This window comes from Suncus etruscus, chromosome 10 (genome assembly GCF_024139225.1).
Source record: "Suncus etruscus isolate mSunEtr1 chromosome 10, mSunEtr1.pri.cur, whole genome shotgun sequence".
In the NCBI taxonomy this organism is placed as follows: Eukaryota; Metazoa; Chordata; class Mammalia; order Eulipotyphla; family Soricidae; genus Suncus; species Suncus etruscus.
In genome coordinates, this window is record NC_064857.1 from 73,672,229 (window position 1) to 73,698,473 (window position 26,245).

Sequence of the window (26,245 nt, forward strand, 5' to 3'; positions counted from 1 at the left end):
AAACATGCTGATAAAATGCTCTCTCATTTCCCTCTCTTTCTTGGACCATTAGTGTTATTCTGCTATATTTGGAGCTGAGCTCAAATCAAATCAATAAAGTCATTTATTATAAAGAAAACAGATTTGAGAAACAACAGACTTGACGACTCTGATAAAACATAGCAAGCTCAACATAGAGACATAATGTAGAGTGAAGGATTTGATTTATATTCTGTACAGAAAAATCCAGTAAGCAGAAATGGAAGTTTTTATTGTCCTGTCCATAAATGACTGTCCATAAATATGAAAATATTATTTATTAAAATAAATTTAGCATTTTATTGTAAATAACAGTCCTTTATTATCTTCTACTCACATGCTGCCTTTTAAATTTTAATCACCTCCGTAAGTAGCTGCCTCAGTTGTCCAGATTTACATAAAAATAAATATCCATGTATGAGCTCTAATTTATGTTTTACAAATGACCCACTATGTAAAAAGCTTTTGTTTTCCAGAAGGGAATAGTATAAAAGGAGCATGGCAGGAAATCCTCTCTAAAATACTCTGTAGTGCCAGGAATGATGAATCCTGATATGAGGTTAATTCTTATTTCCAAATTCCAAGGCATTGGCATTTCAGTTTAGGAAGGACTGGATTCTTTTCTAAAAAGGACAGTGTTATTTCAGATGATAAGGACCTGAGGGTTGATGCAAACTACTGGCACCAATATATCTACACTACTCAGAAGGTATTTCAAATTTGTTTTTCAATCTTGTTTTATTTGTGTATGCTTGTATATAATATTGTTGTGGGGATCATTACCAGGGATGATTGTAGTCCTTATAGCTACAGCCATTGGTGCCTGGGTGACTATGGGATTCTAGGGCTTGAATTCAGGGCTTCACACATGCAAGGCATGTCTTTTGTTTCTTGAGTCATAATCTGACTCTTCTTTTCAGTTTTTTTTTTAACAGAAGATAAAAACAGATGACATGATTCTGGGAGAGGAAGCATTACACCAAATGAACAGTAAAAAGTTGATACACTCTTGTTTTCTACCATAGAAAATCCCTAGTCATGACCTTTATTTATAATCTAGAAAAGGAGGAATAAGAAGATGCTAATGCGTCACAGGCCCAGGGACTCATGCCAAGCTAGGTCTTCTGTGTCATTTTCAATATGTGCTACTTGGGCCCACCAGTTTATTGAGGTGAGGGTCAAATAAAGGAATCAGGAGTGAAAGATTTCATAGAAAACAACAATCCTTAATGCTGGTATATTTTAATTGGTATACTAAAAGAATATGAGATTTTTAAGTTTCAAGCTTGATATCAAACTCTGACCAAATCTAGCTGTCACATTTAGTCTTGGAATTATTCATTAAAAGGAAAAGTCTCGGGGGCCAGAGAGATAGCATGGAGGTAAGGCATTTGCCTTGCATGCAGAAGGTTGGTGGTTTGAATCCTGGCATCCCATATGGTCCCTCGAGCCTGTTGGGGGGCTATTTCTGAGCGTAGAGCCAGGAGTAACCCATGAGGGCTGGTGGGTGTGACCCAAAAACCAAAAAAAAAAAAAAAGAAAAAAAAAAAAGAAAAAGTCTTGGGAACTGAGAGATAACAAAGTGGGGAGGGAGTTTACCATTCATGTGGCCAATCTGGACTAGATACTTGGCATCCCACATGGTCCCTGAGCATACCTGGAGTGATTTCTGAGTGCAGAGCCATCAGGAACCTCTGAGCACTGCTGAGTGTGTCCCAAAAACAAACAAAAAAGGGTCTCCGGGGCTGGAGAGATAGCATGGAGGTAAGGCGTTTGCCTTTCATGCAAGAGGTCATCGGTTCGAATCCCAGCGTCCCATATGGTCCCCCGTGCCTGCCAGGAGCAATTTCTGAGCATGGAGCCAGGAGTAACCCCTGAGCACTGCCGGGTGTGACCCAAAAACCACAAAAAAAAAAAAAAAAAGGGTCTCCTTGGTGTTATATTGCCTGAGAAATCCCCCTCAGGCAACTTGAAAGATCTCCTTTTGATTAGAGGAACAACTCAGTGGTTTCTTCACAAATTCTAACTGGTAACCTTGATGAAATCACTACAAGGAATTATGAGTTCTCAAAAGTTGAATCATTGGAAGTATCTGCACTGAAACCTTCTACATAAAGTTATCTTTACAAAGAGATGTGGTCCTCTGGAGGATTGACCTAGATCAGTAGAAAAGAACTGCTAAGAATGGACAGAGCCCGATCTCAGAGAGACCTCTCGCACCAAGGCCCAGATAATTGAATGGTGGCCCAGCATGTCAGCCATCTGTCGGCCAAAAGCTTATTTCAGCATCCAATGTCTCCAACTATGGGAATTTCAACTCTCTGTCCATATATTCTAGTGTGTTCGAGATTTTGGCTATTCTGACTCCTCAAATTCTATTGCATTTTCAGAAGCAGTCCTTTCTCCAATACACTTATTTTCCTGTATTCTCAACTGAAGTAGGTTGTTGAGTTTCCCTAAATAACCCTCTCTCCAAAACAAAAACAAAACTTTGATCCCAGAGAGATAGTACAGTAGGCAGTGTATTTGCCTTGCATATGGCTGACCTGAGCTTGATCCTTGGCACCCCTTATGGTCACTTCAGCACTGCCAAGAGTGATCCCTGAGTGCAAAAGATTAATCTTTGAGCACATCTGATTGTAACAACAACAAAAACAACAAAAACAAGCACAAATTTTTATATCCACCAAGAACTCTAGAATATGATTATATTTGAAAATAGTGCTTTTTTATTATAATAATAATTTTATTATATTATTATTTATTATTAAGTAGATTACATATCTTTCACAGTAATATAGGTACATATCAACATTGAATCATTTTTGCCATCAAAGTAAAGTAGAGATTAAGCTGGGCCCTAAATTCAATCAAAAGTGTTCTTATAATATCTAAAAAGACGAGGGAACCCTGACCTCCTGGAACAGGCCAGAGTGAGTACAAAAGGTAGCTGACTGGAGCGAGTGAAAAGCGGCCATTCAAGGGAACCTGGCGCTCCTGGAACAGGCCAGAGTGAGTGCAGGAGGTCGCTTACTAAGGCTGTGGAAAGCAGCCATTCTAGGGAACCTTGAGCTCCCGGAGCAGGCCAGAGAGGGTGCAGGAGGTTGCCGACTAGGGCGGGTGGGAAGCCGCCATTCTAGGGAACCTTGAGCTCCTGGAACAGGCCAGATGGGTGCAGGAGGTTGCCGACTAGGGCAGGTGGGAAGCGGCCATTCAAGGGAACAGGGACAAGCCAGAGAGTGAACCTGCACTGTCTGGCTTGAAGGGAGTGGTAATTGGTCAGGCTGGACTGAGGACAAGGGAAGGTCCAAAACTCAGCGACATCACCCAACATACTCACGTGGAGCCACATCCCGAGAAGAGACCCAGCCCCACACCACAGGTGGCAAAAGTGGGCTGAAACCTGAAGGCAATGTACTCAAACCCAAGCCAATAAATGCAAAGAAAGATGGGTAAACCAAGGAAAACATTAAGAACAGGGGAGATGGAGAGAAATCAGAAGAAGTTCCCAAGTCCACCAAAATGAGCAGACTCAAGAGAGGAAGACCTAAAAGCAGCCATGAGAATAGAATTCCAAACCATGCTAGAAGAAATGAAAGACACACTGGCCAGTGACTACAATAAATCAATAGATGAACAAATGAACCAATTTAAACAAGAACTCCTACAAAATATGAAAGACTCCATACAAACAGAATTAAATGAAATATGTAAAACCGTAGAAAGCCAGAAGAGCAAATCGCACAGCTTGATAATCACATAGAACAACTCAAAGATAAACTGCAATCAAAAGACAACAAAGAAGGCAACAAAGAAATAGAAGGAAAAGCACTGAATGTAAAAGTCCAGTATTTAATGAACAAAGACAAAAGAATCAATCTAATAATTGTAGGAATACCAGAAGGGGAGGAAACAGGGAAAGGGAAAGAACAATTAGTCAGGGAGATAATAGCGGAAATTTTTTCCACCCTCTGGAAAGACACATCTGAGCAAATCCAGGAGGTTAAAAGAGTCCCCAACAAAATAGACCCTAACAAACCAACTACAAGACATATAGTAATTCTAATGGTAAGAAACAAAGAGAAAGGCGACGTACTTAAAGCAATCAGGGAGAAAAAAAACCCTCACATACAAAGGAAGGAACATTAGAATCAAACCAGATCTCCCATATAAAATACTTCAAGCAAGAAGACAGTGGAATGACATATTTAAACAACTGAATGAAAGAAATTTTCAACCTAGAGTCCACTATCCAGCAAAACTCTCATTCATATGGGAGGGAAGACTAAAATCATTCTCAAACAAAAATGAACTTGCACTATTTGTGCAAATAAAACTGACCCTAAATGACCTACTCAGAGATGAATTATACAATCCAAACCCCTGATTGTAACAACCACTCTAAACAGCACAACTGCACAACAGCCCTCTCTGTCAATAATCTCATTAAATGTTAATGGACTAAACTCTCCCATTAAAAGACACATAATAGAGAACTGGATTAGAAAACATAAACCAGATTTTTGCTGCCTACAAGAAACACACCTACAAGTATAAGATAGGCACAGGCTTAGAATAAAAGGATGGAAATCAATTACCCAGGCCAATGGAAATAAAAAAAAAAGCAGGTAGGCCAGTCTTATATCAGACCAAATTGCATTCAACCTCAAAAAAGTGATCAGAGACAAAGATCTGATCAGGGTAACACTAGACCAAGAAGTGCTAACGCTGGTTAACATCAATGCACCTAATGCAGAGCCAGCAAAATATGTAGGACAACTGATTGCAAAACTGGAGAAACACATGAAGGGAAACTTGATAGTAGTGGGAGACCTTAATACTCCACTATCACCACTGGACAGATCCACCAGACAGAAACCTAACAAAGAAATAAGAACACTAAATGAAAAATTAGAAAAACTAGGGCTCATAGACTTATATAGGGCCCTGCACCCCCAGAAAGCAGAATACACATTCTTCTCAAGTCCACATGGAACCCTCTCCAGAATAGACCATGCCTTAGGATACAGATCTAACCTGCATAAAATCAGAAAGGTAAGGATCATTAGAAGCACCCTGTCAGATCACTATGCAATAGAAGTCAAAATTGACTGTAAAAACAAACAATAAAGAAAACCCAACACCTGGAGATTAAACAACATGCTGCTCAAAAACAGCTGGATCAAAGAGATACTCAAGGAAGAAAAAAAAGATTCCTTGAGATAAACAACAATGAAGAAACAACTTGTCAAAACTTGTGGGACACAGCAAAAGCAGTAATTAGGGGGAAACTCATAGCAATACAATCCTATGTCAGGAAAGAGAAAAACAACAAAATTAGCAGCTTAAAGGACCATCTTAAGGAGCTGGAACAACAGCAACAAAGAAACCCAAACACAACCAGAAGACACGAAATAATAAAAACCAGAGCAGAAATAAACAACATAGAAACTAAGAAAACAATACAGAAAATCAATGAGACCAGGAGTTGGTTTTTTGAAAGAATAAACAAGATGGACAAACCACTGGCAAGACTCACCAAAAAAAAAAAAAAAAAGAAAAGAAAAGAGGGAAAACACCCAAATAAGCAGGATCACAAATGAAACGGAAGGGATTACAACAGAACCCCAAGAAATCCAAACATCCTGAGGACATATTATGAACAACTTTACTCAGTTAGGCTAGAGAACCCAGAAGAAAGTGATAGATTCTTGGAAAAATACCAGCTTCCAAGACTAGAAAAGGAGGACTTAGAAAGCCTAAACAGATCAATCACGTTGGAGGAAATTGAAACAGTAATTAAGAAACTCCCCAAGAACAAAAGTCCAAGCCCAGATAGTTTTACAGGAAAATTCTATCAAACATTTTAAGAAGAATCACTTCCGCTGATCCACAGGTTCTTCCAAACCATTGAAAAGACAGGAATCCTCCCCAATTCCTTTTATGAGGCCAATATCACTCTGATTCCCAAAGAGGGCAAAGATACCACCAAGAAAGAAAACTACAGACCATCTCACTAATGAACATAGATGCAAAAATACTCAACAAAATCTTAGCGAACCGAATCCAGCACTACATCAAAAAGATTATACACCATGACCAAGTGGGATTCATCCCAGGGATGCAAGGCTGGTTCAACATATGCAAATCAATCAACATCATATACCACATCAATAATAAAAAAGACAAAAACCACATGATCATATCAATCGATACAGAGAAGGCATTTGACAAAATTCAACACCTATTCATGTTGAAAACACTAAGCAAAATAGGTCTGGAAGGAACCTTTCTCAAGATAGTTACAACTATCTATGAAAAGCCCACAGCTAACATTAGCCTTAATGGTGAAAAACTGAAAGCATTCCCACTAAGGTCAGGAACTAGGCAAGGCTGTTCACTCTCTCCACTCTTATTCAACATAGTTTTAGAAGTCCTAGCAATAGCAATCAGACAAGAAAAAGGAATGAAAAGAATCCAAATAGGAAAAAAGGAAGTCAAACTATCTCTTTTTGCAGATGACATGATGATATACATGGAAAACCCTAACGAGTCCACAGTAAAACTCTTAGAAACAATAAACAAATACAGCAAAGTGGCTGGTTACAAAGTCAATACACAAAACACAGTAGCATTTCTCTATCCAAATAACAAAGTAGAAGAGAGAGAGAGATCAAGAATACAACTCCATTTAAAATAGTATCAAAAAACATCAAGTATCTAGGAATCAATCTTACCAGGGAAATGAAGGACTTATACCTGGCAAACTTCAAAACACTTCAGAAAGAAATTAAAGAGGATTCTTGGGAAATGGAAGAACATCCCATGCTCATGGGTAGGTAGAATCAACAGTCAAAATGACCATCCTACCCAAACTCCTATATAGATTTAAAGCAATCCCCATCCAAATTCAGACATAATTCTTTAAAGACTTAAAACAATCAATCATAAAATATATCTGGAACCACAAAAAACCCAGGATAGCCAAACACATATTTAAAAAAAGGAAGTTGGGTGGCATCTCATTACGTAACCTGAAGCTATACTATAAAGCCATAGTAATCAAAAAAGCATGGTACTGGAACAAAGACAGAGCCTTAGACCAGTGGGTTAGAACAGAATTTCCAGACATAAGCCCCCAGATATACAGTCAACTGATATTTGACAAAAGAGCCAAGAACTTAAAATAGGACAAAGAAAGCCTTTTTAACAAATGGTGTTAGTACAACTAGAAAACCACATGCAAGAAATTCAAAATTGACTCATACCTCACTCCTTATACAAAAATAAACTCAAAATGGATCAAAGACCTCAAAATTAGCCCCGAATCTATAAAGTTTATAGAGAAGAAAATAGGTAGAACACTCGAAGACCTACATATTAAAAAAGTCTTTGAGGATGGAGCACCAATGGCAAGAACTTTAGCGTCAAACAAAAACAAATGGGACTACATCAAACTAAAAAGCTTCTGCATGGCAAAAGAAACCCTACTTAACACAAGAAGACAGTTAACTGACTGGAAAAAAATCTTTTCATCCATCATATCAGATAAAGGGCTGATATCCAGAATATACAAAACACTCAGAAAGCTGAGCCCCCCCCCCAAACCAAATAAAGCCATAAAAAATGGGAAGATAAAATGAATAGACACTTCTCTGAGGAAGACCAAAAGATGGCCAACAAACACATGAAAACATGCTCACCTTCACTCATCATTACGGAAATCCAAATAAAGACAACAATGAGGTACCACCTTATACCAGTGAGGATGGCTCACATCAAAAATAATAAGAACAAACTGTGTTGGCAGGGATGCGGCATGAAAGGCACTCTCATTCACTGCTGGTGGGAATGCCCCCTAGTCCAACACCTATGGAGAACAGTCTGGAGAGTTCTCAAAGAACTCAGAATTGAGCTACCATTTGACCCAGAAATTGCTCTCCTATGTATCTACCCCCAAGTTGGAAGGACATTCATTCCAAAGTATGTGTGCACCCCACTATTTATTGCAGCACTCATTATAATAGTCAAGTCTTGGAACCAACCTCGATGTCCAACAACAGATGAATGGATCATTAAGATGTGGTATCTATACACAATGGAATACTACATGGCAGTCAGAAATGATACAATCATGGACTTTGCAACAACGTGGATGGACCTAGAACATATTATGTTAAATGAAGTAAGCCAGAAGATGAAAGATAAACACAGAATGATAGCACTATTCTGAAGCACCTAGAACATACACCTTATATACAACTAATACTCAACAATCAAATAACAGGGTTTAACAGGGTAGAAACTCCAAACACTGTAACAGTCAACATATACCGAAGAGCACTGCCCAAAACACATAAAAGAGGAACAACACAAACTCTTGACTACATACTATACCACAAAAAAACCAGCAACAGCAGAAAGAGCAGCATAGAAAGACCACGTAAGTAATCAGCCTTCTACTACAAAGGCCCATAATAAGCCTTTAGGGATCTTATACAGGATTACAGGCAAAGGATACCATGGGAAACCACTGGCTCCAATGAAAGCATGCCATAAAAATATGTTTTAATGCCTTCATCTTTCTATACTTAAAATAACCTCTCATCTTATCTGTCTACAGGCCTTCTTGGATGCAAAGGGTGGACAAACTAAGATTGCATCTTGGAGCTCAATCACATGAGATACCATACCCAGCTTGCACTAAAAGAATGTCCCAATAAAACTCTTTAACATTCCCTTTATCCCTAGGTAATACCTTCATTTAGGACTTGAAGCACGTGACCACCCAAACCACCGAAGCAGCAACTGTGACCTATAGACTTACACTACAGGCCCTACTCATCGAACACACTCGAACTAGCATTCCCTCGCTCTTTTCTCTACTCTTCTCACCACTGTTTTTTTTCTTTTTCTTCTCTTTCTCTCCTTTTCTTTTTAATTTATTTTCTCTTTTCTTTCCTGCCCCTTTCATATACTTTCCCCTTTCACCCCTTTGAAAATTCAACTATCCCTTCACCCCACAATCCCATCCAGATTCCCCACATTAAAACTCTTCACCCTCAGTTCCTATTCCATTAGGCATCAAGAATGACCTCCTTCCCCAGCGAACCAGTACCCAGCACCCAAGCGAAGGGACAACCAGTCAAACCCACACCTCACCCCCTACAAGAAAAGGCAACCAACTTCCCTGCTGACTTATGCTGCGTGGTCCTCCTTACCAACCCTTCCTAACGTGGACTGTTACTTGAAACCAACTTAGCTCTACAAGTATCCCCCAATGCATGAACTCTTTCCAAGTCCTCCCTACCGCAAATCTTTTGCCAATCTCAAGAAGGTCAGGTTGGGAGATGGAAAGGTGCCCGGGAACCCACACACCACAAGAAAATCTCAAAAGACAACGGGGAAACCTATACTACCATCATAAGTACAAGACCCATATTACACTACCTCTTTACCTGCTTTTCCCCAAATGCATGATATTTTCTTGCATCACCTTGTTCCTTTAATTAATTTTTTACTTCATTTCTTAAAAATCATTTTTCTTGTCATATATATGTATATATATAAGCACATATTTTTTTATTTGTATTTTTATCTTTTTTGGGTGTGTGACATGTTTTTGTTTTCTTCTCTCTCCACCCTCAAATGCACCGGCAATATAATGTAGCACCATTTCTCTCTGCAAAGGCACACTAAAAAAGGGGGAATTCTTACGTATAAAAACGAGCTCTTATTTATTAGGGATAAGAACTCATACTTGTTTATAATACAGGGATATCTCCCACCTTGAAAATATGTCACATGGACTCAATTTAGACCCCAGGTGATTAGACACCAATTGTCCAGCCTTGAACCCTGGACCACAGACATAGAAACGACACACTTCTTCACAATAGCCACAGGAAACAAATCCCAACTGGGACATCCTTTTTTTTTTTTTTTTTTTTTTTTGGTTTTTGGGCCACACCCGGTAACGCTCAGGGGTTACTCCTGGCTATGCGCTCAGAAGTCGCTCCTGGCTTGGGGGACCATATGGGACGCCGGGGGATCGAACCGCGGTCCGTCTCCTAGGCTAGCGCAGATAAGGCAGGCACCTTACCTCCAGCGCCACCGCCCGGCCCCTCAACTGGGACATCCTTAACAGTGCTCGGACACCAACAAGTGCCAGCCCTAATATGATACACTGACAACGAGGAAAATGGGAACAACTTGACCTAAGAGCAAGTTATCCTACCTCACCAGCTAACGATAAGACAAAATCAGAAGACTTGAGACTTGTCACTCTTTGGTCTGTCCAAATGCTAAGATCGCGATTTACAGATGACTGGCTGACAGAATCATGGCCAGACTGTATGTATCCTGGGACCAATAAAAAAAAGCCCTAGTCTAGGGTGTGAGCTACGATCTGCATAACAACTATGATTCCTAGTTCCAGAGGTCTGTCTGAGACTATTGCAATGGAAGGGGACCTCTGGAAACATAATGGAAGACGCTATCTCGGGCCCATCCTAGGATCAGCGCAAAGACAGGGACCGCCAACCACAGAAGACGGATTAAAATGACACTGAGGGAACAGAACTTCTAGACCCACAAGAAGGACATAATCACAAGTTCAACTCCTTGACTCGTGCAGATACCGAGACCTCTAGATACAGAGGTCTGATGTTATCACCCAGGACGGAGCAGAAGTCTTCCATACACCACAAAAGCACCAAGGGGAGAGTAAATGAATGTGAAAGGAGTCTATAGTTAATCCCATGACAATATACTTCAAGGGTGGAGAAACCCTGTATCTCTTAGGCAAAGGAAATTCCTTTTCGAATGACCCCAATATTTACTGTGCATCTGCAGGAGAGAAAAAAAAAGCACAAAACAATTTTTATTATTATTTACTTATCTATTTTTTTGTTGATTGCATTGTTGTGGTTTGGCTATTGAAGTGGATGTCTCCATTTATATTTATTTATTTATTTTCTTCTTTTCTTTTCTTATGTGCTCTGCCACATTTTTTTTAGCTCAATACCATGGCTTTTATATGGTGCTTACTCTTTTGTTTTGTTTTTGTTTTGGAATGCTCACCGGATATTTTATTTGACAGTTCTTTATGTACTGTTGTGGTGTTTCACCTTTTTTTTCCCCTTCATCTCTCAAACCAAGGATGAAAGCCTCTAGAAGGACTCCACCCATTTCCGGAGTATCTGATTCTTTTTTTTTTCCTCCAGGTTATTACTTTTCTCTTCTTCAAACAAAACTGCATAACTCGAACTATCTAGTCCCACCTCCCAATTGAGGCGGGGGAATAAGGGAGGTACTAAGACCAAATAGGTGTAAGACCACTAAGTAGTAAGCTAGGCACAGAGGGGACCACTTATTCTAGCAACCCTGGGGGTAAGGGAAGAGGTTATGGGAAGGACGGGAATGGAGGTGGAGGGAGGACAATTCGGTGATGGGAATTCCCCGGATTTTATGTTAATATGTACCTAAAATATTATTGTCAATGCCACTATGATTAAAATAAAAATTATATTTAATTAAAAAATCTAAAAAGACACATAGGAACAGAAAAAAGATGGAAAGATAGAGGAAGAGGTGAGTGATACATTAGTAAGTCAAGGAAATTCAGTGTTGCAGACACTGAAAGCTAAAATAAAGGAATCTTCTAGTTTCAAAAGGATCAAGGTTTCACTAACTCCTTGGTTTAGACATTTAGCCTCAGAAGCGATGAGAGAACAGATATCTACTTCAAGGCTGTGGGCGTACAGTAATTTATTATCACCAAGGAAGGGCATTGAAATCAATACAACTACAAAGTACAAGCCTGCCCTTTTGCTGGAAGGTGCCAGGATACTCAGAGGTAAGTTCACCCTGATGTTAAAAATCTAAGAATTTTGATCATCATGGTTCATCCCAGAGCAGAGTCAACAAGCACCTATCACCAAGCACCACTGACTCTGGTCAAAAGGCAGAATAAAACAAATAAAAATTTCTGGAGAGGGCAGGATCCTGCTTACAATGCTTTTTTGAAGACCCCCGAAAATGTTCACAGTTCTATATTTTAACTCAGTTTGAATTATTAAAGACACATTAATATAAAGAGGTCTTATGAGCAATTGATTAGACTGCTGACCCCTTCACCATAACACCATAAACACACTTGCCATTAGATCAGGAAATAGCTACATGACTACACACATTTGGTATCAATCAAAGGAGGGGACTTTGGTGAGGGGACTAGTAGTGAGTTTATGTCTAAGGGAATTTTCTCAGGGAATTCCGAGCTCAGTTCAGTAATTTGTGGAGATCTTGGTCCTCCACAAATGTTTCAATGCTCCTCTAGCTACTCACAGCAAGGACTGTACATTATAGGGGGTCTGAAGGATGAATGCATTTCACTCTAGAGTCTCAGATGCACCCTGAGAGGACTTCAGGAACTTGAATTCTGAAGATGGTCAGTAAATAGTACCCAAGCATCATATATAAGCATTGCAAACAGGAGACCCAGATCTCACTAATAACTGATATAAGGCATGATCTGCAGTCAAAAATAGACTCAGCTTTTCAGCAGATAACACTACAAATCCACCTGTTTTTTCTCTTTCTTAAAGGGAATTATGCAGAAGAGATATCTAATTACTATCTTTGTAGAGCAGAGGCATATGGACATCCTGTATGTGCATGTCCATAGCTTGTCATTCAGAAAGATTTGTGTGTTTCTAAATTTGACCATAATCCTAAACATTCATGGAACATCTTTTGTCAGTAACAAGTTGTGAACCTGAAAGGGCTATTTTTAAACAAGCAACCATAAAGAAAAATGTAATCAATTATCCTAAATGGTTGATTAAATGTTTTAATGGTTGAATCATGTTTTAATTCACTCTATAAAATTTATATTATCAAATCCTTGTCATAAGAAGCAGTAATCAAAACAGACACAGCCAAAAGTAAAGAAAACTAAGACATGATTTAGGTCATACATTAATGAGAATATTCTGTTACTTAGATTTTATGTATCTGATTGTTCTTCACATTTAAAATATGTAATTTGGGGCCAGAGTGGTAGCACAGCAATAGGGTGTTTGACTTGCATCCACAGCTGATCCAGGAAGGACATGGATTCAATCCTCTGGCATCCCATATGGTCCCCTGAGCCAGGAGCAATCTCTGAGCACAGAGCCAGGAGTAGCCTCTGTGTGCCACCAGTTGTGGCCCCCAAAACCAAAAAACAACAAAATAAAATATGCAATTTGTTTTTATTTTTCTCTTTTTAATAATTCACTTTTTAATGAACTTTTTACTTTATTTATACTTAACAATTTGATATTTTTCTTTTTTTGGGGGGGGGGAGACCACACCGATTTGATGATCAGGGGTTACTCCTGGCTAAGCACTCAGAAATTGCCCCTGGCTTGGGGGGACCATATGGGACGCCGGGGGATCGAACTGTGGTCCTTCCTTGGCTAGCGATTGCAAGGCAGACACCTTACCTCTAGTGCTACCTCTCCAGCCCCAAACTAGATTGATTTTTTTTTTTTTTTTGGTTTTTGGGCCACACCCGGTGGTTCTCAGGGATTACTCCTGGCTATCTGCTCAGAAATAGCTCCTGGCAGGCACAGGAGACCTATGGGATGCCGGGATTCGAACCAACCACCTTAAGTTCTGGATCCACTGCTTGCAAGGCAAACAGCGCTGTGCTATCTCTCTGGCCCTTGATATTTTTCTTAAAGAGGATTTCCCAAGTTAAATACTGTGAGACCACTCATAGCCTCAATCTGCTCAAGGGAGGACAGAGAAGCATAAAGGTATCTCAGAGTAAATAATATAAGTTATAGTGTAAAGTTTCTTGTCTCTTCCATATCTTCAATAAAGTTCCTGGAATGTCTCCTACTTACTTTTATCCAATCCCAGATTCTAAATCTCCTTTCTTTCTTAGGTCAACAATAAAAAACTACATTTCTTTTTACCTAGGCAAACTCACTTTTATTTAAATGCCAAGTAATATCAAGTTGAAGGACTTACCTTTAAGATTATTCATCACATTAAAGCATTTTCTTATCAGAAAAATCAATCTTTCCCTGATCTATCTTCTGGGTAAATGGAAAATAAAGAATGGGCAGTCTTTGAAATAGAGCTGAGGTAGAGATATCTATGTACTGAACAGTTGTACTCCAATGTTTATGATATAGACATCACATTAGGAAGCAATTGACCATAAAGATATTCTCAATGTCTCCCCTCTCCAATGTTAGGGCTTCTCTCTCATTTTGCAGCTTTAATCTTGAAGTAGTTCCTGGACTCAAAACACATCCATTCATCATTTATTATTTATCTCCCTTTGGTTGAAATCTGAGTCCAAACTGATCTCTACCCTGTAAAAAGAAAAGTGAAAATAAGCATGTGTTTTATTTCTAGACTTGGTCCATTAAAATGGGTCTAGATTTGCTCGCTCTCTCACTCTCTCTCTCTCTCTCTCTCTCTTCAAAACATACACACACCATTCATGTTCCTTCTTTCATACACCTTTATGTTTTCCTTCATTGTTGCATGGAAATGACCTGAGAGATATCCTTTCAATCTGGATCCTTAAGCAATTTGGGGAAAAATGTTTGCTCTGCCAACCTGCTCATATGCTTAGTAAAGAAAACATCTTTGAGTATGTAAAGTCGCTGAAAATTTTGTGTTTTATTTCCTAGGGTACCTAAATTTGATAAAGCACCATTTTGTTTGGTGATGCCAAATTTCTAGATAGGACTCTTCCATTTTTGGTAAGTGGAAGAAAATCTGTAGGCTATTTATCCTTTACTTTACAGGTATGAGACAGAAAAGACTGTGTGTGTGTGTGTGTGTGTGTGTGTGTGTGTGTGTGTGTGTGTGTGTGCGCACGCGTGCACTGTTTTATTTTTGTTTTGTTTTGGGGTCACACTCAGCACTACTCAAAAATTATTCTGGCTCTACACTCATTAGTTACTCTTGGTAGGCTTGGAGGGGCACATGTGATATCAGCGATGGGTAGACCATGTGTAAGGCAAACACCCTACCCTCCATACATACTATTGCTCTGTTCTCAAAGCAGAAAAGTTTGAATTTACTTGTTTTTCCTATTGTTCAATTACCTTTCTACACACTGTCTTTGAATCCTCTGGTGGTCCAATTTTAATTACGTTATACCAAATGAAAAATTGAAAGCATGGAGAAATTAAGTCAAATATAACCGATAAAAAGTGAAGCCAGGACTTCACAGAATACCAGATTGTCTTTACACCTGATTTGCATAGTTACCCATTCTTGTTCCTTCACCTAATTCAAATATACACTCTACTTTGAGCTCCTGAGCCATAGATGATGTTCCAATAGGGCTGATAGCCCATAGGATTGCTATGAATGCTGTTTCTTAGAGAATTTTATTCACACATAAAATAGACCCCAGTTTTCTCAAGGAAACCGATTCCCTATCTCATATAAAAAATAAAAATTAAACTAATGCTTTAAAAATATCTGTTGCATATTGGGTCAGAGAGAAAGTATAGAAGGTAAAGTGCTTACTTTGCATTCAACCAATCTGAGCTCTATTTCTATTTCTGTTTCATGATCCTTGCTAAGAGTGATCCCTGAGCATCAATCTAGGAGTAAACACTGAGTACAGTTGGCTATATCACCTCACCACCACCAAATTCTTGGATCTCCTTGGAATATGGGGTTATTTAAATAGAAACTTAATCAGGTATACCAATCACTTAACAAGCCCCTTCAGGCCGGAGAGATAGCATGGAGGTAAGGTGTTTGCCTTGCATGCAGAAGGATAGTAGTTCAAATCCAGCATCCCATATGATCCCCTGTGCCAGCCAGGAGCAATTTCTGAGCCTAGAGCTAGGAGTAACCCCTGAATGCTGCCGAGTGTGACCCCCCCAAAAAAACGAAAAACAAAAAATAAGCCTCTTCAAGCTTTGATTTTCACCAAAACTCATGAGTAGTCTACAATTTCCCTCTAGTCATCTTTCTCATAGGCAAGTTGGCCAATTTAGAATTCAATTGTGCTTCTGAAATGTTCATAAAGAGGCTGGAAGGAGTGATGAGGGAGGTGAGAATTGGATACAAAGGAGGCACTGGATTCACAAAGATGAATTAAGCATCTAAGAGTTCCTTTCTAGTTCCCATAGGAACTTGTATTCCCTGAGCTAGATGACTCAGGACAGGCCTTATTCACTGAAGAAAATAAAAGTGGCTTCTTTATTTTGTTGTTTTTCGAAGAAACCCATCTTTCTAGGTTGCAAAAACTTTTAAATGTTTATATAAAAATTCATTTTCTCTGAAGGCTTTTTTTCATCTTCCCTTTCTCAGTTGAACCATATAGCTAAGGTCTAACATTGACCTCAAAGGCACAAATGATTTCCACATTACAGAGTTAATGGTCTTTCATCCACTCACTAGCCACTAGCACTCAACAAACTCTCCTTTCTCTGAAACACTTTCATCGTTTCAACATTATTTTCATTATCCTCCTGCCAGTGACATCTGTTTCCTTTTCTAAACTCTTCTTATATCCTATAATCTCTAAGTATTGATGCCCCCAATAATAAACACCCACCCCTGTTTTCTTTTCTCTCCATAATCCCACCCTAGATACTTTCATCCAGTGCTCTGGTTTTGAATATCATCTAAGCAAATACTTTTTCACACATCTTTTTCCTGATCTACTGTACAGATTCTGGACTCCTAGAGAAAGGCACATATTTGACATGTCACTTGTTGAGATGGGTATCCAAAATGTATCCAAAAGGCAACTACAGTTCACATCTCCAAACTATTCCTCCCACTATCTTCTTCATTTCAATATGATTCAAGTTTCAGTACTACTCATGGGACATTTTTATTTTTTTCATATTTCACCTACAAATTTCCATGGCTCTATCCTCAAATACTTTCAGATTGTAGCAGTTTTTCCCCATTCTTACAACTAGGTCAATAATCCGAGTCCATCTTATATAGACTATTGCAGGAGCCTCCTACCTTGTCTCTCACAAATATTCCTGCAGCCCATTCCCCAAATATCAGTGATCAAGATACTCTGAAAATTTAAATTTAGTCATAACGCTTTCTGCTAGACATCTCTGATACTTTTCATATTAGGGTAGAAGAATTTAAATCAGTGGAGGCCAGAGCAGTGGTGCAGTGGTAGGGCATTTGTTTTGCATGTGGCTGACCCAGGATGGACCACAGTTCTATGGTTCAATCCCCTGGAGTCCCATATGGTCCCCCAAGCCAGGAGCAATTTCTGAGCACATAATCAGGAGTAACCCCTGAGCATCACCAGGTGTGGCCCAAAAATCAAAAAACAAAACAAAACAAACAAACAATAAAAAGAATTTAATTCTGTGATCTAAGTCATAATTTGTCCTGCTATCATATCTCATTTACTTCTTTGGTGGGATAGAAGACCTTACTATGATCAGTGATCATTCCTGGCAGTGCTCAAGAAGCCATATATTGTGCCAGGGATCAAACTCAGACTGGCCACATGCAAGGAAAACACCTTCCCCACCCTACCCTACTACCTCTCTAGACTGTCATTTCCTTCTTATCCTCCCTTTACGACTTTTACTACAGTGGCCTCCTTGATAATTCTTGAGTATAGTCAGTGGGTTCTCCCTTCAAGGCATTGACTTGCCTCTAATGATTTTTCATCAACTGTCCACATGATTTATTTCTTTTTTTTTCACTCTGCTCCCTGCTTGAAAGTTTCTTGTTAAGAGAACACTGTCTTGGCCCTCATATCCAGTAAAGCATACTCTCCAACTATCCCTATTATCTGCTTTATTTTATTATATTCTATACCAATTTTATATGTTTAGATACAGTATTTTTAATATTTTTCTATGGAATAAACTATAAATTTATTTAAAGGTAACTTTCGTTTTTATACCTCTGTACTTGCTTTGTAGTACATCTTGAATTAGTAAAATAATTTGTTCTAATCAGTAGAAGTTAAACTGTTCCTCGTGTGTAGGAATATGTATGCTTTGTGTCTATTGTGAATGTGTTGTATCTGACTCATCAGTTTACATATACAGGAGATTAGATGTTTCTCCTTTCTCAAAGAATTAAAATGTTTTCTTTCACTCATCACAGCCGTGGGGAATGGAAGAAGCTAAATGTATTTCTGGAAAAGGAGCATACAATGTAGGGGAGATTATTGTTGCACTGTAATAAAAAGGAAACCTCATGCTTCTTTAGCTCCCCAGGCTAAATTTCAAATAAAAATCATATTTTCATATTGGAGATAAATAAGATGAGCAAAAGTTGAGCTGTTTTTAGATCACTCGAGAAGGCCATCAGGCTGTATGAAACCATAGATTACAAGTCTACCAATGCATATTTCAGCTGCAAAATTCTGTAAGATAGGTAGTAAATTATTAGTATATTAAGCTTTATAGTAGAAGCAACTATAATCCATAGGCTGGTGCATGATTTTATTCTACTTATTAAAAAAGGACATGTGACTATTTTATACATTTCCATTTCTAAAAGTGTTAAGCATTTAAATAGGCCCTGGTAGTGACACTGGCTTTAGATGGGTCATATTTTCTTTCCTTATCTTGAGATAATAAAGATAATAATTTGTGCTGTTTTTATATATGATTAAATTTATAACTATTCCTTTAATTTTTATTCTTTTTTATTAATATCTTTATTTAAACACCTTTATTACAAATATAATTGTAGTTGGGTTTCAGTCATGTAAAGAACACCCTCCTTCACTAGTGCAACATTCTCATCACCAATATCCCAAATCTTCCTCCTCCCCACCCCACCCCTGCCTGTACTTTAGACAGGCTTTCTATTTCCCTCATTCATTCACATTGTTAGGATAGCTCTCAATGTAGTTATTTCTCTAACTGCCCTCATCACTCTTTGTGGTGAGCTTCATGTTATGAGCTGGTCTTTCCAGCCCTCCTCTCTTTTGTCTCTGGGAATTATTGCAAAAATGTCTTATTTTTCTTAAAATAGATGAGTGAGACTATTCTGCATCTATCTCTCTCCCCCTGACTTCTTTCACTCAGCATAATAGATTCTATGTACATCCATGGATAGGAAAACTTCATGACTTCATCTCTCCTGACTGCTGTGCAATATTCCATTATGTATATGTACCACAGTCTCTTTAGCCATTCATCTGTTGAAAGGGCATCTTGGTTGTTTCCAGAGTCTGGCTATTGTAAATAGCACTGCAGTGAATATAGGTGTGAGGAAGGGATTTTGTATTGTATTTTTATGTTCTTAGGGTATATCTCTAGGAGTGGTATAGCTGGATTGTATGGGAGCTCAATTTCCAGTTTCTGGAGGAATCTCCATATTGCTTTCCAAAAAGGTTGAACTAGACGGTATTCCCGCCAGCAGTGAATAAGAGTTCTTTTCTCTTTACATCCTCACTAGCACTGCTTGTTCTTGTTCTTTCTGATGTGCGCCAATTTCTGTGGCATGTAATTTTTATTCTTAAGTTTTAATTTTATATATCAGGAATTTATTTTTGTGTAAGGTGTGAGGTAGCGATCCAGTTGAATATGTATTACAGTATTGACCCATGAAAGTTTTGAAACTGTCTAGTTTTCTAACCATGTAGGTGATAATATTTCATGTAATCAAATGGGATGATAGAAATCTTATATATGTGAAATATTTATATGCCAGATATTCTTTTCCTTTATTGCTTTATGTACCTGAGTGTCATTCACTAAAAATTCAATCTTTAACCTTTTACTCTCCTGGTTTACATTTTAAAAAGTTTGTAGACTGAAACAGGAATGTTGGCTGATATTAAAGTATCAGAATTTGCCCCAGTTCCTCGCGAGAGAACTAAAAAAGACAATAACTCAGGCTTAGTCTGATCTTTTTACATCTGTCTTCTCACATTACTTTGACAGAAAGGAAGCTCAAAGTAGAAAAACAATGTATCAGCAAGGGTGAAAATGAAGTCTTTAGAAGCCTGACACTCAGGAATTTCTTTGCACAGTGCCACTCATTCTGTGACTAAACAATAAGCATTTATTCAACAGTTATAAAATGAATTTTTAGTTTACAAAGCCTTAAAAATGGCAAAATCCCTAGTTCTCTGCAATAGACAAACCAGAAATTCACTTAATTTGTTACTCATCGTTTTGGCCTATAAACTCAAATACTTATTAACGCTGTAAATATGCCTTTTTACTGGCTGTCTGACAGCTCCCATGCTTTCTGTGCTGTCTCCTTAAACATTTATGAGTGTTCATGAATATGCAAATATACAATCTAATGTCTGCAAATGGTTGCAAGTACAAATGCTATGTTAATATTTCATACAGTGATGGGAGCAAATCAACAATCATAAATTTTGAACAAATATGTTGCCTCATTAATAACTAATGAAGCGGTACATAGAACTAAGGATTTGGCATTTAATACCAGAAGTGGTGTTTAAGTAAAATCTAACAGGCAAGACCATTTGCTTCCAGAATCTCACTAGAGATCTGCTCCTTCCTCGGTGACTCCTGATTGGGGGCTGTGGGGCTGAGTGGGTCTTTAAAATGAGAGGATTCCATAATTGTTGTTCTAAAAACTAAAACTCCATTACAAGGAAAGACTATAAGTAATTTTCATAATTAGAGAGTTGTCCTAAAAGTGAACTCCGTGAGAAGAGTGGTTGATTTCGTTCCCACTTTCCTGAGAGTTGATGAAGACAAGGACCTTAGCTTAAATTACAAATGACTAAGTAGAAACAAAAATGTTGGCAGAACAGAATTCGATAGATTAGCCTCTCTTAGCCCCCCTATGGGGTCTGTTCTGAGACTGGCAGTTTTAGCTTCTTGATCTAAATTCTGCTGCACTTTGCCATGTTGCCCCCTCTAGGGGCATTTCTTTGTTTATCTTTTTCAAGGGAGGTGACTCTCAAGCAGTTCTAAGAGAACCCAGTCGCAATAACCAAGCCAGACGGTTCAACACTGAGGCTCAGTGGTGTTTATGGGCCACCAGGTCCATAATCAGAGGAGCACGGGGTCCTGTAATGCCGAGGGTCAAACTCAAGGCTTGGAACTTGCAAGATCTGGATCCTTTGACTCCTGAACTATGTCCCCAGCTTAGGGCACCAATATATTAAAATAGCTTGCATTCTGATTAGTCAAGTGTTAAAGTGAAAATACCATTGTGATATCTATATCAGATAGTCAATACAAAATTTTGGATAACGTAAAATGTATGATTGAAAAGTCACTTTATATTTCTCAGTATCAATATATTCATTTAGTAATTGAATTAAGATTATTTTTATCTCCAGAAATTTGAAGACTCTCAGGGGTTCCTCTTTTGATGAGATATAAAATATTCCTAACTTATAGTTTCCCTGGACAGTCAGATAGATCTAGACAAGTAGAATGAATAGTAGATTAAAGGAACTAAAATGGACAGTGTAGCTTATCCTGAATAATCTTTTCCAAAAATAAATTTGTGATGTTATTCAAATTATTTATCATTTGTGTTTCCTTCATAGAAATCATAATAATGCTGTTTATTATTAGCATTACTTTACCATTTTTAAAGTGCTTTCATATATTATTTTGTTTCATTTTCACAAGTTGTTCCCTAAATAGGTATAATTATCCATATTTTACAGTTGAAAAGTTACTTTTGAGAGAAGTTAAATCATTTGCTGAAGGAAAAAAATCTGGCTATTTGAATGTGTGAAAGTTGGCATTTATTATTATATACAGTCTTATAAAATAGTATCTTAAAAATATTCTTGACTTTTAAAAATGGGTTTCTTTTCCATTTACAGAATTGGACCAATTTACTTTCATCTTTTTCTCAGATTCTGCTTTCCTCATTCTAATTATATTTGCTGTGCAAGCCCTTGTCAAGGTAATATGGAGAGAAATGGACACTCTGGTGGGAGATGTAGTGTCGAGCATTGTATGTATGTTTAGGACTCTGTCATAACCACAAAGTCATGGTGCCTCAAATAAAAAAAAAAAGAAAAGTAAGAAAGTATTTGTGAGCTAATAGTTTCTTCAGCTATGTATTTTGTGTTTGATGGGACTAATGGTGTATTAAATCCACTTGCAAGTATTCTTATGGTGATGAAAATATATTCTGTATTTTTTCTTAAATAGTGACCATACCAGTGGTTCTTACAAGTGAAAATGACCAGTGGCTGTCCCAGTAGTGCCAATTATGTAGGAGGTGAGGTAATGTAGGGGGTCAAATTTAGGACCTCACACATGCTAGGTATATGCACTACCGCTCAAGCTATTTCCTGGCCTCTATATTTGGTATCCTTTGTTTTATTTTGTTTAGGGGCCACACCTGGTGGTGCTCAAGTGTCTCTGTGCTGAAGGGTACTATCTTTCTGAAATGCTAAGAATGGGTGGGGAAAGGTGTATTAAATGATTTAAATTAAATACATTTAAAGGTGCAGTGGAGAGGCTGTTAGGTTTAGAAACATGCACACTGATTGATTCTACTTTAAAACAATGTGATTTTGAGCTAGTTTCCCTCTGCTTTATTTTTCCCTCTTTTACTATCACGAGGCTAACATCAAATTATATATCTTATATGTAATATCACATAAAAGATATACACATCAATCTCTATCAACTCTTTCAACTTGACCTCACTAAGCATATCTATGTAGATTCTTTTTTATTTTCTTTTTTATAATTTTAATTATTTTTTATTTTTAATTATGTGAACAATGATGCAAAGAAAGAGGACAAGGTAACGTTACAGTGGAAGGACAATCACCCAAAAACAGAGTTATCAGAAGAAATACCCCTGCTGATACCTTAATTTTGAACTTACAGTCAAAGAACATTAAGAAAAATAAAACAGAACCCATGTACAATTACTTTGTCCCTCAAGACCCCAGATTGTAGTACATTATAACATTTCTTAGTGGTACACAAAGCAATCTAAAGCCATAAAATTTATGTAATCCTTAACTTGAAGGCATAGTAGTTTTTACATTTCCATGCACATGCATATTAGTTTAAGTTAACCTCAAAAGTTTAAGTGGTTTTTTTTTTTTAAGGTTTATAGTCAAAGGAGCACAGTAGAAATGGTGTTAGAGTGGCAATTATCCTTTGCATAGACCCACCAAAGTATGGGGGACATGGAAAGGAAAAGCCTTGACCTAAATACAAGGAGACCCTAACCCTGAAGTTTCCTGACATAAGACCAACTCTAGGCTCCAGGCAAACTAGTTTGTCCAATCCAGGCCATACAGTTTTATTTTTTCACACAATCTCTGTTGTTTGTATCATGTTTCTGTATTGGAGATCCTGGAATCTGTATATCAGGATGGTACGGAGCGTCCTCTAATTTCAACTCACAATTAAAGGGCAATTATTTTTTATTTTCTTACAAATCCTTTGTTTACCTCTTGAAAAATTAATTTTTATTATAGAAAAAATTTAGACATATGCAAGAGTGTTTTAAGTATTTTAATAATTTATTATCTAGACTCAATATTTATCAATTCAGAAATAGTTTGATGTCTCTGTCCTTATACCTGCTTTCTTTTCCCTACCATATCCTGAAATTCCTTTCAATACCAAATATTTTTTTATTTTTATTTTTATTTTTTTTTTTGGTTTTTGGGCTACACCCGGCGGTGCTCAGGGGTTACTCCCAGCTGTCTGCTCAGAAATAGCTTCTGGCAGGCACGGGGGACCATATGGGACACCAGGATTCGAATCAACCACCTTTGGTCCTGGATCGGCTGCTTGCAAGGCAAACGCCACTGTGCTATCTCTCCGGGCCCCTTATTTTGATTTTTTGAAGGGATTTCTGACTGTACTCAGGGCTTACTTCTGGCTCTGCTCAAAGATCATTCCTAGTAGAGTTAAGGGGACCATAAGAGGTGCCAGGGATTGAATTCAGATCAGCGGTGTGCAAGGCAAACACCCTACTTTCTGTACTATCATTTTGATCCCCAATTTCAAATCATTTTGAAGAACATCAACATCATAGCATTTTATCTATAAAAATTTTAGAAAGGAACAATAAAAAATATAATCATAACATCACTATTATCTAAATGCTAATAAACCTTAATAGCATCCAGTATTCAAATTACTTTATTTCACAACTTTTGAAAAGCAAATTGTTTAAAGTATTATGAAAATGAAGACATAGTTGGGGCCGGTGCGGTGGTGCTAGAGGTAAGGTGTCTGCCTTGCCAGTGCTAGCCTAGGACTGACCGTGGTTCCATCCCCCGGCATCCCATATGGCCCCCCAAGCCAGGAGCGACTTCTGAGTGCATAGCCAGGAGTAATCCCTGAGCATCACTGGGTGTGGTTCAAAAACAAAAAAATTTTTGAATACATAGTATTCATTTTCAATGCATGTTTTTTGTTTTACTGGTTCAACTGTGGATTTAGAATATTTCTCAACAGAACTCTCCAAAACCACTTACGCCACAGGTCAGAATTGCTTTATGAGGAAACTAAAACCATTTTTTTCCTTTTATCAAAGTTCTGATTAATCTCACTTAGATTACAAGTTTATAGATTATTTTAAGCCATTATTGAGAATTTTATAAAAAGCTGGCGATTTTTCTAAGACTAATATATAATTTTAAATCAATATTTAATAAAAACAAAAAATTTAAATAAAGTATTTAAAATTTAAATATAAAACAAAATGTAAATTTTACAGTCATTATCACTACCAAAAGGCTAGTTTCTACTTATTAAATCATTTTTGATCTGAGTTTCTATACAAATAGTTAAAAGGGGACAATTGGTAGCTTGATAGCCTGCATGTAAAGCAAATCATCACTTATCAACCACCTGATTTAAAATATCTTGATTCTTTTGAATTTTATCAATCTCATCTATTAAATAAAGATGAAAGAGCACCTATCTCATTTCAAGGGGCTAGTAAAGATCAAATGGAATAATTTAAGTAACTGATAATAATTACAAGCAATAATAATAATGAAAAATAATTGAGATAATAACCAGAAAGGATTTTATAAATTATAGTTACTATTTTGTTTGCTATATGACCTTAGAAAATTACTATAACATTGGTTTTGGAATCCAGAATGATAATACTAAGTCTCCACTTGTCTGAAGGTTTGATTTCTGGAACCCTCAACCAGTTGCAACATGTTCATTATCTTGACATTTATGAGGGAGAAAATAACGTCACTTGCAAGGCAAAAACACTTGCAAGTTTTCTTGTAAGGCCAAGCATTGAACTATCTTATCTTAATAAATAAAATTCTGGAATTATTTAGGGCAACTAAAGGGCACTAATTTCCTCTAATGGCATCTCTGTGCTACAAAAGATCTAAAAAATGATGTGTCTATAGATGACCAAAAGGAACATTCAAGACTGCTTTAAAGCACTAACAAAAAGAATTGTTTGTTAGCTTTATAAATAAAAAGTAAATTGTAAGATGTTGGTCATATAAAATGAAAACATGTATAAAATTTAGAAAAAAATAATTCAGAGTGCTTCAAAAAACACTTTGCTGGTTTTTGAAACAAACAAAAATTGAACTAATTTCTAGTATTTTGCTAGGAACAACAGCCACACTAGACAGAATTTGATGCTTTCAAGGGATATGGGAAGATAAGATTTGGGTTCACCTTCTGGAGATTTTGTTGGTGTGTACTATCAAGAGGCCTCTTATTTAAATGTAGTCACTTGGCATCTCCTATTGTTTTTTATTCCCAAAGATTTTTTGGAGTAGAGCAGAGTAGGATGCAGTCATGCTTGGTGCTTTGGCAGAGCCAAATTTTGAAAGAGAAACACAACACAGAGTGAGGACAGGGCAGGAAATTCCAGAGTCAAGCATATGGGTATGTTATCTACTCTGAAAACTGAGTCTGGCCAAAAGGGTCTTTCTGTGCTTTATTGGAGGAAGAGGCAGAGGAGCCTGAATTCAGTGAAGACCAACTCTTACTTGGACCTGAAATTGCCCAAGAATTTTGAAAACAGATTGTGTTTGGAAGGCATGATATCTAAGCCAAGAGCTGCCTGAACCAGCCCAGGACAGAGAGCCAGCCAATCTGTGAAGGATTTTTCTCTTTGTCCTTTAATGATGTTTCGGACTCTGGACTGACATAAGGTCTGGTGGGTGGCAATATGAGATGGAGGATGGAAGTGCTTTGAGATTTTTCACACTGGAGGTAGAAAGAGAACAAACAGTGGTCACCAAAGGGAGGGAGTGAATAGAGGACATACCGTT